Here is a 17,729-nt window from a genome sequence, read left to right as displayed (position 1 = left end):
CCGGTCCCGTTCTGCCGCGCAGCCCCCGGTCCCGCCGCGGTCCCCGCCCGGCGCCAGCCGCGGCCGGCGCAAAGTGGCCGCCAGGGGGCGCCCTCCGCCGCCGGTGTGCCGCGGGGCGCGCAGGTCGGCGCGGCGGGGCTGCCCCGGCGGAGGCGCTGGCGGGAGGAGCGCGGGGAAGGGCGGGAGGCGACCGGCTGCGCGGCGGGACGGCGGCGGGCACCGGCGCCCATTTCCTGCCTTGTGCGGGGCCGGATGGGCCAGCGGAGCGTTGGGGAGGGCAGGGGGTGGGGAGGGCGGCCTGGGAGAGCCTCCAGCTCTGCCGAGCTGAGCTGCAGCTGCCCGGCGCAGGGGTGGGGACTGGCCGCTTCCTTAAACGGCGCGGGAGCGGCGGAGCGGGCCCGCACCGCCCCGGTGCGCCGGGCCGTGCCGACCCTCCCGGGACGCAGCCGCAACACGTGGAGCAAACTTTCGAGGGACGTGTGTCTGCCGCCGGACAGAAACTCCGCCGCATCGGGATTGTGCCTTAATGTTGCACGGAGCAGCTCGTCTCTGTCTGGTTTGGTGATTTTTGGGTGTTGGTTTTTGGCCTTTTTTATTTTTTCTAATTGCTGCTTTTGGGCGTTCTGGTGTTTTTCCTTTTTCCCTCTTCTTTCTCCTACTTCTCTGCTTTTTGTTGGGTCGGGACGCAGCGTTTGAAAAGCCGAGCGAAATGTTGCAACGTCCCTTGTGGCAACGTCTTTTTTTTTTCTTTTTCAATTTTGCCTTTTGGAAGGGCACAGAAGAAGGGTGGAAAAAATCTCAACGTGATCAATACCCGTTTAAATACCCATCTGCGAGCAACTGGGCAGCGGGAGGCAGGAGAGGGGCTTCTCCCTACTTGGTTGTAGTTCAGCCCGAGTCCTTCCTGTGCGTAATCCCGAGGACCTGCGGGCCTGGGGAGGGGAGGTGGCAGCAGTGACCCTCCCCGAGCCCCTTTCCCCTGCTTCCTCCTCAGAGCAGGTAACTGAGGCGCTCGGGCTTTTGGGGCCGTTTGAGCTGTACAGGGTCTTGTCTCTTTTTTTTACCCCTTCCCCGCGCACGAAGTTCCCGCAGGATCGGGATCGGCGGTGCCGAGTCGCGATGCTCTGCGGGGCCCGGCCCGAGGTTCGGTGTTGGCTCCGGGGTGTCTGCAGCTCCGGGACCGGCCGTTCTTCCCCCCCGCCGCGGCCCGGGCCAGCTCGCAAGTTCGGGGAGGGGGCGGCGCGGATCGCTGCCTCCCCCGGCCGGGAGCGGTGGGTGCTGCCGGGGGTATGGTCGCACTCCGGCCGGCTCCGCGGTGGCCCCGGGGTGGGGGCCGGGGCTCTGCGGTGGCGCCGGCCGGAGAGAGAAGTTCAGTTAAAAAAATGAGAAATAAGAAATTGCAACCTGCGCCTGATGGGCGAGTTGAGGGCTGGGTCTTTGCGGGCGAGATGAGAGGTTTGTGTCTTCAACTGGCCTACAAAGTCCCAGTTCTCGGCTCCCAGGACCTGCCGGGCTCGCAGCGGGCGAAGACGGAGCGCGGAGGCGCCGCCGCCCGGGGCCGCTCCCGCCGGGGTGCGGGGCCCGGCGCGGTGGGGGCTGCTCGGGCGCCCTCCCCGCCGTGCCTGGGGCCGCCGCGCTGCGGGCGCTGGGGCTGCCGGGTGTCCCGGGCGGGCCGTAGGGAGAGGACGGAGCTGGTTCTCCGCGAACCGTAAGTGCATTTTGTTCTCTTCCACCTCTGAAAGTGCCTTAAACGTGCGCGTCTCCCGGTGCTGGCGGCCCTCCCCGCGGCTGCCCGGCCGGCAAGACGCTGTGCCGGGCTCTGCCTTAAGCAGGGAAAGCGCCCGGGTTTCGCTCCTGCAAGGCCATGCGCATCCTTCTTACCGCTTTCACTTTCAGAAAACACATCTGGTTTATTTTTTCTTTCCCTTTTATTTATTTATTTTTCTTGTAATAAATCTAGTCACATACGTACCAAGTCGCAAGGCTCCCGGTAGTTCTCTTCTTATTCACCCTAAGTGCTTTCACCCCCCACCCTCCCGATGTTCCTTATTATTTGTCTTTGATTTGGATTCGCACACTGTGCTTGTAGACATGTTGGTTTGCGCCCGTTCTTTGGGCACAGTATACATACCCCTCAGTGTGTGTATATTACTGTTTGCTTGTGTAGCATTGTATTTATAACTTCTGTGCTATTCTGTTACATTTTAAATTCTTAAAATTATTTTGAGGAGCCTTGTAATTTTTTTTTTTTAATTAATGTAGAGATATTTTTTACCGCTTTCTTGTGAAGTCAATGGTATTGACCTAAAATAGGGTAAAAGGCCAAGTGGAAACAGTATTCTCATGGATAAGGTCTATGAAAGCAAATGAAAAGTTCGAATCTTCCTGTGTGTTTTCTGAGCCACATAGAATTTTAATTCTGTCTCTGATGTAGCATTGCAGGAGTGTACATTCTGCTTGTGTGCACACAGGCATTTATACACTCCACACAACTTTTATGCTCTGATCCCATGAGGTTTTTGCAGTCAAACCCTGTTTTCAGTGCTATATTCTGTAGCATTTGCCCATAAAATAACAATGTTTTCTTAGTTTTTCATGATTGGGAAAAAATTGGAAATGGTATTACAAACCTCCACATGATTGTTTTGGTTCTTCAGCCTTCTATATCCAAACACTCATGCACAGCATACTAAAATGTATATTAATAGCTATTCCTGTGACATGTGTTGGGACATACAGACCTTGGTATATCAGAGTTGGTTCCCGTGTGCAGCCCCTCAGTTGCCTGTTTGCCTTCGGGGACAGCAGGCGCAGGCGGGTCTGCCTTGGGCCTCTTCTCTTTAGAAACTTATTCACAAGTACTGGTTGGGAGCTTTCTGTGGAACCAAAATTTAAAGGCAATTTTTTTGCACGTTTCTTTTCCCTGCGTGTCCGTTTTTGCACAGAACTCTGTCTAGGGGCCACAAAAACGAAAAGTATTGGAAAGTAAGGAGGAAAGGGAAAAATACTGTTACCCTTTTTGGAGACAACGCTGTTGGAGACCGTTCTGCTGGCCTCTTCTCCCTGCAGATCTGTAGCTCTTAACGAAATTAATCTGCAGTGAAATCACAGAAATCTGATTCTAATCATCTGCCCTGGAACAAGATGGAGCTACAAGAGACGAGCATAGTGTAAAAATACTTTAAGCACGCGGAGCCGTATCATTAACATTAAAACCTGATGGTGTGAAAGGGGGAAATGGAGCAGATTTCTGTGCCTCTGTAACTTGCTCCTTCCAATTTCTTGTGCAAGTTCTTAGGTGACTCTGGCAAGCAGCAATTTTTGCTGAGGTGGTTTGTGTTGCTGGTCGGGCTCTTGGACTGGCTGGTAGGCTAAACTGAAGTTTTCCCTTTCATAGGAGATCTTTCTTAATTGTGGTTTGCTTTGTAAAGCTGGGTGAGCTGCTGGGTTTGGCTTTTGCCAGGTTTAATGTAATCTGGATTTCTTTTTTTTTCCAGTAATAATTTATTTCTTTCTGAAGTAGCTCTGACAAGTTTTGTCTCCCCAGTACCTATTTTGGAGCACTGTATGGCATAATTCGAGTTACTAATATTTTGCTTTTTGAGTGCATCATTCAAGATCCAGTCGAAGCCTGACTCTGTGGGGAGTGAGTGCTCAGCACTTTATGGTCATCAGGACTTGTTAAACGTGTTCTTTTGAGCTTCCGCTCCCTAGTCACTTTTAGAAATATATATTTTTCATAATGGCATTTGCCAAGGTGAAAGGATAGATGTTTTCAAGCAACGTTGATCTGTTTGAACTAGCATGGATGTAGTTGTTTATAGCTGCTAGAACTCTGTGGACAAACCTGCTGATCCTAGGAATGTACTTTTTTTCTCAATTCATCTACATTATTAGTGATTATCTAGATTGTAGCCGCACAGAGTGCATTGACGGGGACTTTCCAACTTCTGTTTGTGCCTCAAAGAACATACAGTGCAATGCAAATACATTTCTCAGCATCTGTTTTACACTGTTGAGTTTAAACATTCTCTCTGAATTAAAGCTCAGGCAGGAAGGGAACATTCCCTCATGCCCCAAATGACATTTTGTGGGTCAAATTACAAAGTAAAAATATTTAATTTTATTTTTAACTAATATTGCTCTGAAGGCTGGGTTGGGGGTATGCCACGCTTTAGCACTTTCCAAATGCTAAAGAAGATGGTTCAGGCTTTTGCTGCAAGTTGTGGACAAGCTCTTAAATTACTGTTATAGCTCTGAAGCTTTCATAATGTACTTTGCTCTCTGGGATGCAGACTCAATTATTCCCCCCCTCCCTGGTTAATAATGGGGCTTTGTTTTATTTTCACTTCTAAACTTTATGCCTCTCTTGCTAATCGTTCTGTGTGTACAAATATGCTTTCTTCCTCAGTCAGCCTTGGCAATACTCGGGCCACACTGAACTAGTTCTGGGCAGTAGAGCAAGGCTTTCTATTTATCAGGGCCCTTCCGGCGAAGTTTATTACACTGTAGGAGTGACATTTGCAGCCTTCTGAAAGAGTTGGTAAATATTAATATTTGGCAGGTTCTACTCCTTTAACAACAACAAAAAAGAAGGGCCATATTTTATCTGTGATAAGGCCTGAAAGAAAACTATCTGGGCATTCAGGGCTTGAGTTGTTGGGCAGAAGGGTGGGGGTTCGTGCAGGTTATTCTTTGAATCGCGCTGAGTGAAGTCAAATGTTTGCCTGCAATTTAGGAACCGCTGTTCCTCTGCGTTTGCAAATAGAGACCTTCAAGCCAGGGTTGTATTTTAAGTTGCAGGAGGGCACACAACAAGGCACGTCTGCGGTCTCTGGGTTACGAATACGTGTAATCAGGGGCAGGTTAGATTCAGACTGTGCCTGATATTGGCTCTGTCGTTCAGTACAGACCTTTCACAGAAGCCTGGATTTGCTTGTGTTAGAGCCTTACATTGATAGTGAGGACTAAATTTAATAAGAGCGAAGCATCCAGTGCACACCCGGCTTGCAGACGCTTTCCCTTCTGCTCTTGGCCCCATCCGCAGATGGCAAACCCCGAGCTGGGGTGTGCTGTGTGCCAGCTCCCGCTGCAGGCTTGCTCTTCAGCACACAGAGGCAAACCAGACGTGGAAGAGAATGTGCTTTTTCCTTTCCCACTGCTGGCCTGCTGGAGAAAATCCTTCCAGCTCCTGCTGGTTTCATCACTTCCCTTCCTGGGGACCCCGAAGTGACAGATGCCAGTGGGGAGAGGAGGAAGGCAGGAGAGCCTGGGAGAGGCTCGTCCTGCTGGTAGGCGGGGACACCTCTCTGAGGTTTCAGCCCCTTCCTGCAGTCCCAGTGACATCCCTGTAAAATGAAAGATTGGTGGCATCTGTGGGGCTTTTACAGGGCACGGTGCTGCCTCTCTTTGCCGGGTATGATGTTTGCCTGGTGGAGAGGTTTCTGCTGTCTGCCAGGGTTCAATTGCTTGGGAGTGAGTGAGAAGGGGGGTGTTTGCATGTGCTGGTACTAACAGGAAGATTACAACTGCTGGGATCCCAGAGGGGAGTGTCTGACGCCGGAGTGGGAAACCCTTCCTTGCTGGGGGCAGAGCAGGTCATTCAGATCCCATCGCCAGTCTGTGCATTCGTGTGAAGCTCAGTGTGAGCCAGCAGCGGCGTGGAAAAGAAATCGTGGCTGCAGACGGAATGAAATGAGCCAGGGGTGATGCTGGTCTAGAGATGGATTCCTCTTCCCTGCCCAACTGATGGACTATGGACTCGTGGCATATTTCTTTAGCACTGAATAACCATAATATTGCCAAGACATTGGTTGGTAGATTTGGGGTTGTATAGACTAAGTGGATTTTATTTGGATCTCAGTGGCCTGTTGGTTTAGGAGGGTTTGGCTGTTGGTTTTTCCCTCCCATGGCAGCGGGCAATGGGCCGTTGTTCTTCGTCTCCTTTGGCAGAAAGTCCTTCATGGTGTCCTGAAGCTCCATGGGGGTGGATGATGTGCCCACATTCCGTAGCTTCATGCAGGATTTGAGTATTTTCCCAATACAGGTTTGTTAGTGGCAACATTTATAGGTCCAGGACTGGAGTCTTGACTCCTAGATCATGCCTGCTAGTGTCGTAAGTAATTATTATTATTTTAATTACAAAGCGTCCCATCCGACCAAGGCTTTGGAGTCTTGCTCAGACAGTTGCAGCGCAGATGACAGACGGCGGAGGAACGCACGCTGCTTTGGGCGGTATTTTGAGGAGCAAACGTTACCCCGAGCTGGCGAAAGGGCCGGTCCGTACAGCTGGAGGTAGCGCAGGGACTCTTCCCGTCCTTGTCCTGCTGAGATCTGGATTAAATGAAATAGTGATATACCGGTTCTTACAGCTATTTTTAATCGTTCTAAATGACTTTACTTGTTTTTTTTGCAATTCTAAGTGTGGAATTTCCTCAAACTATAAAACGTGAAAGCAGATTACATTCAGCAAGATCTCTTTGCATGATAACTTTTTAAACGTGGTGAGGAACACAATTTAAAATTTAATTCATTCAGCAGCCTTTAAGAACTAACCTACAAGTGGCCCAAAGGCCTGCTAAAATTAGTCACGGTTTTATGTTTTTGGAAAAAAACCTCTATAGGAATGGCTGTGTTGTTTTACAAAGACCAGGGCTTTTGAACGCGATACTGTCAATAGGGTTAAATTCAAATATGCAAGTGCAGTGGTTTAAGGAATAAATTTCAGAAGCTGTTTAACGCTCAGCTTCGTTACAGAGCGACAGTCAGGTTGGGTTAGGCAGAACTGCCGTATGCTGAAACATCTGGAATAGTATCACGTTTCCCAAGACGGAATTTTCTTTAAGAGCAGCAGCAATTGCTGATATTTGAGAGGGTGGAGCTAGCAGCAACCTACGGATGCTGGAAAATGAATTACGAATTTATAAGTGAAATATCGAGACTTTGTCAGGAATCGTGATTTTGATTGTGATGTCTTGTTTAAGCCATCAGCTCCCTGTGAGAACGGGGGCTCTCCGGGCGGCCGAGCCTGGTCGGACAGTGTTTGCTGGAGCCAGGAGCTCGGCCCCTTGGCACTTGGCTTCTTAGTCTTTTGATGAATTCCAGTGAAACAAGTTGTGGTGAACTGATGTGGAACCTTAGAGCCAGAATATGCATGAAAAATCCTGTATGAAAAGAGAGATTGTTTCCTAAATACAAATTTGAATGCAGTTCAGTTAAAATATGCTCGATTTAAAACGGCAAATGCTATTTTGATATTTTATGAAAGATAAAAGTTTCCTTAATTCTAGTGTTATGGGTGTATTTTACATCTGAAGGATACTATAAAGTAGACTTGAAGTCCTAGTTGCATTTAAAATGTTTTTTTATTACACAATCTGCTTTGACTAGAAAGATATTTTGTGTAATTGTGGCTTTATCTATTAATTTTGAAGGAAACATTTCTGATCAAGGAAAATATTCACATACAAATATAACAGTTGTACTGAAAAAGAAACAGAAAAGTGCTTAATCACAAAGGAGCCTGCCCATTTTAATTTACCTTGGACCATAAAACCGAACAAATAATGTCATTTGTGAAAAAACTTAATTGGGTATTTACAGCATCCAGTTTTTTCCCATGTTGTGGATTATTCCGCTATGCACGTAGTGTTTTACATATGGCTTTCAATTTATTAAGTGTCTGTTTCACACGAGGTATTGTATGCAGTCAAAGAACAGCTTGAACCTACATTTTAAAACCTTTTTTAACAATTGCGCTGAACAATGAAATTCAGCTAATTTAAGCTGAATTTCTTTAATCTGAGTTAGTAACCAGCTCCAAAAACTTCATCCAAAATAGACTGTAACAAAGGAGAACTTCACTGACTCACTTCCCAGTGTTTGTGAGTGCCGCTCAAAGTGCTACACGGAGATCAGAGTTAGGCTAGCGCTGCGCCGAGATCAGTTAGGTTACTCCAAGTCCCAGCCTAAATTAAGCTCCAGGATTCACTCACTGCACTCGCTTCACTGGAAGAGTTTGGTTCCCATGTAGCATATTTGTGCTAGTTTTGCACCTCCTTGGGGAATAAATTATAGCCTGAATGAGAACATTCACACTCATTTATGACATTAATGCTATATGCGGTCGGAGGTTCTGCACGCATTCAGCCTTTAAAACGAACACTATCTCTCGCCACCTTCCAGGACTCATTTAATCTTTGTTATCAATGGCCATTAAGGGCAGTGAGACACAATGAAACGTTTTTTTGTAACGGTGTTTCTTTGCAGACATCTTTGCAAACATATTCTACACTGAAGAATTTCCACTGGAGTGAACTCTCTCCCCCTAACCTGACCCCACGTGAGTGACTGCACTTGTACAGTGAGTTGTTTCACATGCCCCAAATAAAACTGTAATAAATCCAGAGTAAGGAAAATGCCTATGAGCCAGTTTAAGGTGTTATATAATACTAGTTACATAAAGTTTTGGATATCTTTACACTTTTCAGATATGATTGCCTTCAAAAAGAACACAAGCTGTAGTTTCATTTCAAAACATCTGATAGGACTTTAATCTTAAAATATAAATTAGGCTTGTAGGTTGTCTACATCACAGAAGGAATTTACAGCTCTCTAAAGAAACAGCAGCTGTGCCCACTGCTAAGTAGAACATCTCCTGTAAGCCAATGGAGATATCCTGGTCTGCACCAGCTCAGGATTTGTCCCATCCTCTCATTTTGGTGACTGAACCTGTATCTGGGAATCTGGTCCTTTTAGGAAAACATTTCCGTTACCACTGTGAAGTAATGCTGAAATGAGAGAAAAAGTCATGTAAATTCTCCCAAACCTACAGATGAATGCTAGGTTCCCTAGTGATATAGACTTCATTGGTTTGTGACAGATTTTACTGCATTTTGTACCAAAAAAAAAAGCTGTAAACTTACAATGAAATACCAACATCTTAAGCAGAGGCCAACATAGTTTAAGAGCTTGATTCCATGATATTAGTGCTGTGAGAAGAGTGAGGGCACCCAGGCCCAGCCAGCCAGCTCTGACTGGTTTTTCCTTCTGTTGTGCCCTGGTATCCAAAATAAGTGCTTTTCATGAATATACTGGCAACAAATAGCATGTGATGGCACAAGTTAGAAGCAGCCAAAATGTTTATCAATTATTGTATCTGTTTTCTTCCTTACAGAAGGCCTCCTTCAGAGACATGTGTCTCCTCTCTCGTAATCAACTCCTGTGTGCTCTTGGTTGTTGAAAACTTATTTCCACGTGCTGTGTTCTAATTGAAATCTCTTGGCTTGTCAATATTAAATGATTTTAGTGGGTGAACTTGGGGCACGGGTGTTTCCCGAGTTCGCGGTGCTCCAGCTGGCAGTGCAGATGGGTCACACATCTGCCTCGAGAAGCGGCTCCAGTCTGGCCCATCCAGCATCCGCGAGTGGCGATTTCCTTAGTCAGAAAAGAGGGAGTTTTGTCTTTAAAAAAAACAAAAACGGAGCTTTCAGATGCCAGTGTCCTCTGCTTGCTCCTCCCTGGGGAATGGATACAATTCCACCTTCCTGAAATTATTATGAATTAGGAATAAGCATTTGCTGAAAAGGTGGAAAAGTGCAGTGAAGAAAATCCCCAGGATCATGTATGCTGTGACTAATGAAATGTGAATTTACGTGACCACCCATAGCTGATGCATATTTCATGCTCGAGTTCTTCCATGTGATGAGTCCACTGCCAGCAGGGGCAACAGTTTTAATGATATGATTCATATTTTTTTAGGACATTGTACACTGCCCAGGCATAAGGGAATTAATCCCTAAAATGTGCAAATGAAATTAAGTTCTTACTCAAAGCCCTATTCAGGCAAGGCAAAAACTAAGCTCAAAGCTTTTTATAAGCTTGTTCATTGTAATAAGTATCTCATGTTTTAATGCTAATACATCCTGATAACATACATGCTATTGTCATGTCGATAATCAGTATTGGTGGGAACATGGGGAGGATAAGTACAAAAGTTGTAATTTAAGAACATTAAGTCAGACACCAGATTTGGGTGAATTCTTTGGGGTGTATGACCCGAGGAATACTCTATTATGCTTTCCACTTATTGAGCCTCAAAGAACTGGAAAATGGGGAGCATCAGAATACCTGATAGATCCACTGAAAATTCCAGGTCAGTAGCATGCTTAAGCACATGCTTAACTTTAAGCATAGAATTAATCACGTCCATGGAGTAATTAAACATGTGCTTATGTACTTTGTGGAGCACAGTACCAGCCTGCAGGTGTTCTCTAAATACTGGTGTGCCTGAGAAAGTGGTGAATCAGAAAGTGATTTTTGGCTGGAGTTTGGAAATGAACTTAAACCAGTGAGTTAGGCACCCAGGCCTCATTATATTTGAATAGCTATGGAAAAGCTGGTCTTGTTAGCAGAACCACATAAGTAGCAAGGTGTGGCCATTTACTTTACGCTAATGCCTTCGTTTTGTTTAAAGTTAAATGATTTAAAAATCCCTTTTGCTTGGCGATTTCCTGCTGCTCTCCTATAACTCTTTGCTTCCCTTAACACTGGCCAGACCAGGTTCTGTTCCAGCAAAGCCCGATCTGCGCAGCCTCTGCCTGGCAGCTTCTCTTGTAATGTGCTGGTCAGAATTTAGGTAGAAGCCTGGGGCTCCTGCAGCCAGTCCTGACTATGGTCTGAAGGTCACTATGAGCGAGGGACCATCATCCACAGGTGTGCAGGTGTGCCCCCCCTTCTTTTGGTGGCTTGGACTTCAGCGGGACAGCTGTGGCCAGGCTGGGCTGGTTGGCTGTGCCCGCGTTAACTCACTGGCCGTCACGGAGCCCCTGTGAGCCAGAGCTCCTCCCCTGGTGTTTTCCTCCCAGTGTTCTCCTTTCCTGTACCCTTCCTTGTGCCAACCAGTGTAATACTTCAGTCGTCACACCAGCAGCTCCCTTCTGAGTTGCTCTGAGCGCGTTTTGCCAACATGCTCGTTTGGCCCCTCGATTTGACAGGGCAGCACTGCCATCCTCTTCTTGGCCAGCCTGAGCCAGATAATGGTCTCTTGCCATGCAAGGTGGGTGTACTCCAGCACCCTCTAGAAGGTGTTTTGAAGACTAATTGTTTTATTTTTTATACTTAACATCAGTTAGCTGCTTTAATTTCTTTGTTCTTCGTGCCTTTGCATAAAAATACTAGTGAGGTCACCACAATGAGGCAAGTCAGTGCAGCATCAAACATTGCCATTCGAACTGTTGGCTCCCACTTTGCTGAGCGTTGGAGGCTCATTTTCAAAGTGGCCTCCATGGAAAGTCTGTGTAATGTGTTTGATTACCCAACCATGTCATTTTCAAAGGGACCCGGTCAAGATTAACAGGGCCTAAATGTACTATCTCCTAAAAATAACTCTGGCTTTCCAGTTCCTCTGCTGATGTTGGGGGGTGGGAGGGAGTGACGCTCCAAAGTGAGGATTGCAAAGGGAGTGAAATGTTAAAATGCACGTGCCCAAACCCACCCTTGTCACCCCGGAGGACGGTTGCTCTTCCACTCGTGCTCAGGAGTTTGTTCACTTTCAGGTCCCTCCGTGCGGAGACCGGGCAGCTCTTGCTGCTGGAGATGGTGGCAATGGGGATGTCATCTGTTCCTTGGTGAAGTGAGGCACTGCCTGAATTTTCCTAGTGTGTATGTTTTTGTTGTCTTATGGGTGAGGGAAACTAATGAACCTGGCTAACATGGGCACTTCTGGAGCGTGCTTGGGCCTGAACAAAGGACAGCTCGATGAGAGTCATCCTTTGTGCTGACAGGACCCAAAGCCAATCAATAACTGCTGCTCTTAGTGACTTGTTCGTGGCTGATGGCGTTTCCCAAACACCGGGTGCAATAGTGCTGTGTCACAGCCTCTCGTGGGGGCTGGGATGGATCACAGTTAGTCATGCATTTGTTTTGCACTGCACAGTTAATATTTTCCTGGGGACTTCTCATGTAATTTTCAGGATGGTGATCAGCTTAGTCTTGGTTTTGAGAGAAAAATCTGAGACAAGCCTCTTTTCAGAAAGTAAACCCCACATGTAAGTGGTTTCTGGAAGTCTGCTTTGCCAGCATTTCTCCAGAGCAGCTCATGAATTTCAGGTCCATGTTGGTATGGGTTATTTTCTTGCTGTCATGTTTGCTGGCTTATGCACCTGGAGTCGGCTCCAGGTTTGGGAAGTGTGCAGTCCTTGGAGCCCTGGTGTGTTTTCAACTGCTCTGAAGGCAGCCCCTTTGACTTTTTTGAGCTACCTAGAGCCAATGCTAGAACCAGAGGTTGAAGCTCTTGTCTGGGCAGAGCAGGATCGGCAGCTGTTAAAAAGGCCACAGTCTCTCCTGTGAGTGGGTGTTGTTCTTTGGTAATACCAGTCCATTCCAGCTGAGGGTCTGTCCCTTTGTTTTGTGTATAGGACAATTTGTTTTCAATTTTTGTTTCTGAAAGGAAACTGTCAGGACAAAATTCACACTTACAAAAAAATAAGGGAAACAGCCCTTTGTCTGTTTCTAACAATCCCTTTTGATGACTAAAGCTGGAAGAATTCTAGAAACTGCAGTAATTTTTTACCTTTGGTTTGCTTTTGTGCTGTTCTTGTGTTTTCTGAGTTTCAAATCCAATGCACCAAAAAGACTTCAGTCCAAAATCACCCTGATAACATCAGTGTAACCTAGAGATCTGTGCTCTGATGATTAAGATCTGATCGTGCCTCACCTAGAAGTGGAACCGGGGTGGCAAGGAGCTGCGAGCGGCCTGGGCAGGATTCCCCTCTCTGAGCACACGCAGCCTCCCGCTGGCTTTGCAGCCCGAGAAGGAACACGTAAAGGCTCCGTGAAGGCGCTCCCCGCAGCAGCACACATCCATCCTCGCTGGAATCTGCCAGCAACCCGATGTGAGTCAACTAAAATCGGGGGTGAGAGAGCCTACCCAGGCTGAAATCTGCAACAATTCTGATTCCCTGCTTGCTTCTCTGTACCTGGGTGTGCTCTTTGTGCTGGTGCTGGGGAGGTTGTGGTCTCCCTGAGGCAGGGGCTCATTGGATTTTCTCCCATGTCCGTACAACGGCAAGTGCTGCAGGGACCTGGTCCTTGCCTGGGGCTCCTTCCAACTACAGAGTCGTTTATTGTCAATCCAAGAAAAAAAGAAAAAAGAAAGAACTTTTGAAAATAATAACAGCATGCATCTCATTTTAATTTGAGTCCTAAAACTACTTGATGCTCATTACAAAGGAATTGATTCCTTAAATGAATGAAGCAGCCGTGAGTGCTGCTTTCAGTGTGGGACTGCTGATGCTCTGACTCATGTTTTGCTTCTTGCAGGCTCTGGCTTTTATGCTTCATTTAGGACACCAACGTCATTAGCATTCAGAGGGCTGCTGCTTTTTTTAATTATTATTATACTGCTGTTGTAATTTTCTCAAAGATGCAAATAATATTTGGATAGGAATCACGGCTCATGTTTTATTACCAAATCAGGACACGGGGTTTGGTTTCATTTGACTTGCAAGCCTTATAAGAAATTCTGAATGAAAGTAAGGTGTGGCTTTGCACAGTAATAAGAGGGTCTCGGGTGTTTTTTGGATGCCAGGTTGCCTGCTACTGCAGACCGTCACCTTCTGTTAGGACCGGCAAGGATATTCGGCTTGTGTTGCACATGGCTGGGATCTTTGTGACTGCCCCAAGCCTCGGTGTTTCCATTGCATGCGTGCGTGTCCCTGGAGATGGCATGTTTGAACTGCAGCAACTCCAAACAAGATGCTGCTCTGTGCAGCTCAATGTGGCAACTTGGTGTCTTTGTTTTGAAGCTGAATGTCACACAGCGGTTGAGGCCGGTGCGTGCTTGGGCCGGGGCAGGCGGAGGGCTCTGTGCTCTGGGAGATGGCTGCGCACCTCGCAGGTTTTCAAAGACAGGTTCTTCCTAGATTGTAACTGGGAATGGGGAAAATGGTTCTCTCCTGAGGGACACGATGTCTTTGCTGCAAGAAAAAAAAAGCCCTGAGAGTCTTCAGGGGTTCCCTGCTCTTCCACAAACGCGGTGGAAGCCTGTCATAAAATCCCTCTTGGCTCTGGCTTGCAGGGATGCTTGCAAGCCCACCATGGAGATAGATACATCCTAGCATCCTGTAGTTCATGGGGAAACAACAGAGCAGAATTGTGGGAATCTGCCTATAGTTTCTGTTCAATCCACCTTCATCAAAATTTAAATTACTGATGAATTAAAGGAAAAATGTTGCTCATTGCCCTAAGGGTATGCTGGGCTGGGCTGGGATTTCCAGGAGGACTTGTGAGTGAGAGTTGAAATTTCCCAGCCAACTATCTGGTACATTTTCAGTAGGGAACCTATAGATCTTTTTCTGATATTTACTTAAGCAGGAAGTTGTTGAGAAATCAGTAGTAATTCCCTAATTAAAATCCCAGCTTTATTAATAAATAAACAACAACTGCTTCCGCAGTTAGGCAGGTGGGTGCTGTGGCTGGGCAGCCTGGGGATCACAGGCGTACGAGTGCAGGATGTGCAGCAGTGCCTGTGCAGTGAGCTGCTCGGCCCTGGCGTCCCCACTGCTCCTGGACGCCGTGCCAGTGCTCACTGATCGCCAACCCCGTGGGTGTTTGCAGGACGAGCTGTTATTACCTTTTGCCCCAGCAGTCTGGGGTATTTGAGGGCTGCTTGCAGCCAGCTGTGCTAGGCTTTGCTTGATGGCATTTCTGCTGAGTGACAGACAGATCTGCCTTACAGTAAAAATGCAGCGTGATGTTTGCTGAGGAGGGAGCCTGTGGGGATGACACCAGTTCCACACCTTCTGCTGGCTGTGTCATGGATGGGGGGCTCCTGGGGACATCAGTAAAGCCGTGTGTGCCAGCATGAGATGGCACAGCCGTGTTGGAGAGAAAGGACCCTGTCAGACCTCTGCCCTCCTAGGGACGGACTGAGCGGCAGCAAGAAAAATGAGGGACTTTCAGGGGCAGCTGTGTTTTGCTAACCCAGTCATAATGCCCCTAAAAATCCTTATTGTTCTTGCAATGGTCAACTGTGACCTCCGGCACGGGGAGGCCTGGAAGGAAAGTGCTCGCACGCAGGGCAGGGCAAGCATGGGAGGGCAGGCCGGCACTCGGGAAGGCTTGTTTGTGAACCGGAGCAATGCTTCAGGCTGGGGAGAGCACTTCTGTTCGACCGGAGCCGAAAAGACATGCTGCTGTGAACTGTGGTGTGGAGAGTGTGCTTGGTATGAAGCCCAAAGTGGAGAAATGAAACAAACCAAGTGTCTTCTCTCCCTATCCTGTCTCTCTTACAATTTCCCTCCGCTCCTCCAGAGTGAAATGCAAACAGAGATGCTCACACCCAACCCCAGAGATCGAGCCCCCACCCCAATCACTCACCTCCCCAGCTCCCTGCTTTACTGCTCTTCTCCTGAACCGCTCGAGGCCGTTGCAGGTCTCTGCTCATCCTCAGCACCTTTCTCTGAGCGTTAGTTGTCTCATTTTCTCAGATCAGACCAGGATGCAGTAACTGCATGCAGAGAAGCAATTTGTTAAATAGAACAATAATATTAAATTATTTGCCATTTCAATGCATTCTAACTTCATCCACGTTTCTAAGAGCTTCTGTATGTTGAGTAAAAGTTTTTATTTTCATTGAACTCTGCACCAATGTTCAAAGCATTTACCCTTTAGTAACTCTGCCTAGGGATATGGATAGACCAATTAATCTGGTCCCACGACAGCTACAGTCCCTTTTGGCACTGTCTGGCTGGATTACTCATCATCTTTTTGAAAAGGCTTTGTTTAAGGCTTTTATAATGCTTATCAATTCACTGATATGATTATCAATTAATTCTGCTTTATATGGCTGTGCCAACAGATTAGAAATGCATGTGCTTTTTTTCATTTCTTTAGCATACCATCTAGGTAGACTTGCCTTTACATGTCACTTATCTATTTTTAATTGGATTATATGGCTCTGGAGCAAGATTTACTAATTTGTTATTTGTTATTCTCAGGAGCATTTCAGCTGCTTTTCTTAAAGCTGAATTTTTTGTAAACGAGAAGTGACTAGAAGCCCAAACTGGGTCCAGGTCTCGCGTAACGTTGTAAGGCACACTGACACCCTGCCGCTGCTCCAGTTAAGGTATGGTATGAATCGGGAGCTGTACCAGCTGCTGTGGAATGAGTGTGTTCACATGAAGTCATCCTGCCGTAGCTATTGCAGAATAGTCAACTGCTCTGTGTCAGCAAGCCTAAAGGACAATCCGTGTCCCAGCGACTGTGTGACTAGATAAGATGAGACAGTGGGCACAAGAACTTACTCTCAGTGCCAGATGGGTGCTGTTCAGCCAGCTGGGAACAAAGGAGCTTGTGCTGCTCAAGGCCCCACAGGACCATCCCGGGCGCATCCTTCCCTGCAGGCTGACTCCAGGAATGTGCCGCTTTGGAACTGTTTGGTTCAGGACTTCTTGCTTTGTCACCTTTGATTTCTGAGGTGGCCTCACCACAGGAAGCCCCAGACCCTCTGCTCCGCTCCACAAGGATTTCTTCATCTCGCAACTCTTGTGTCTTCATCTGATACTGAAATAAAATGGAAGGGCGGGAGTGTTTCCTTGGCAAGATGTGTGGATGGAATCCGTTTATTCTGTTACCTACAAAACCAACTGGACAGAATCGCCTCAACCGCTAACAGGCTGCAGAGGAACCATCTACTACACTGGAATATTCTTTGTGCTGAAAACAGGGAGATCTGAAATGAGGGGTTTTAACTTTTTTGGATGTGTTTCTATGTTACAATTTTCATCTTTAGTACCTTTACCTTACTCAAAGTAAGAATATTTATATATTTAAATAAACACATTTCTGCTCTAAAATACTGGAATAAGCCTCCCCAGCTTCTTCCTACCTCCGCTCTGCCACTATCAAGAGCATCCACTTATGGATTTTAAAGTCAGAGGGACAAGTCTGAATCCTCTAACAGGGGCTGTGCACAGAGTGACTCCTGCAATTCATTCTAAAGCCAGTGTCCTGATGAATGGATCTTTTTCTTGTGTTCTGTAGGAACTCTGCGTACATAAATGTCTGACAGGCTCGTCCGGTGCTTCATAACCTTGTGTCTTGTACCTTATGGCGAACTGCAAGTTCCTGTCTAAGGCGATGCCATCAGCTTCTAATACACTTAAGCTTTGTGCCAGAGTGATGTTGCCATCCCTAGTCTATGCTAAGTAATATGGCCATTAAAGTAGACCCTCCTGAAATAAAACACCCTGGTACTTGCATGAACACAATTCTTTACCTGAAAAATGGATAACTAAACCTGACCCACCATTCATACACGGAGCATCTCAATTGGTGAGAGTGTCACAACAGCCCACAAAGAACAGACCTGAGGCAGCAAAGAGCAAAGGTTGCAGGGTGAGATCCCAAGAGGGAAAAGAAAAAAACCCAAATTGCTGTTCAAGTACAAGCAATTCTATTAACGTCTTCCAAGCACCAGCGTTCCAGGCTGCAAGGGACACTTTCTGAACTGTCCTGTACTATTATCAGCTGCATTTAGTGCACAACTTCTGTCCAGAATAGCTTAACGTGGTACATTCAAACAGAAATTGTATGTCAGCCACATAAATGGAATAAAACTAGTGCAGGAAATATATTTTACAGGCAAATCTACTTCCATCTACTGAAGCCCTTTGGCACTTTGCTGTAGTTCCTGATAAACAGCTGCTTTACAGAGGAAATGTGGTTAT

General features: G+C 46.8%; 2 long non-coding RNA genes across 14 annotated transcripts in view; one reads left to right on the top strand and one right to left on the bottom strand.

Annotated features, from left to right (window-relative positions):
• Positions 1-308: 308 nt before the first annotated feature.
• On the top strand, positions 309-17,245 carry LOC139829394 (uncharacterized). Its single transcript, XR_011741871.1, has 2 exons — positions 309-999; positions 15,999-17,245. It is a non-coding gene; the product is annotated as an uncharacterized lncRNA (long non-coding RNA).
• The window catches only part of LOC136109713 (uncharacterized), a 40,991-nt gene continuing 28,912 nt past the window's right edge, over positions 5,651-17,729 (bottom strand). For 11 of the 13 annotated variants that reach the window (XR_011741860.1, XR_011741867.1, XR_011741859.1 and 8 more), the window contains 3 exons: positions 16,305-16,563; positions 15,379-15,508; positions 13,436-13,976 (listed from right to left, as the gene is read on the bottom strand). This is a non-coding gene — a long non-coding RNA (uncharacterized lncRNA). Of the gene's footprint in view, positions 6,334-8,523; positions 13,110-13,435; positions 13,977-15,378; positions 15,509-16,304; positions 16,564-17,729 lie in introns of those variants that run through there. The other 2 variants (XR_011741868.1, XR_011741865.1) reach the window with 2 other exon arrangements.

Source organism: Patagioenas fasciata, chromosome 18, assembly GCF_037038585.1.
Source record: "Patagioenas fasciata isolate bPatFas1 chromosome 18, bPatFas1.hap1, whole genome shotgun sequence".
NCBI classification, from domain to species: domain Eukaryota; kingdom Metazoa; phylum Chordata; class Aves; order Columbiformes; family Columbidae; genus Patagioenas; species Patagioenas fasciata.
This window is presented reverse-complemented; position numbering and strand designations above follow the sequence as displayed.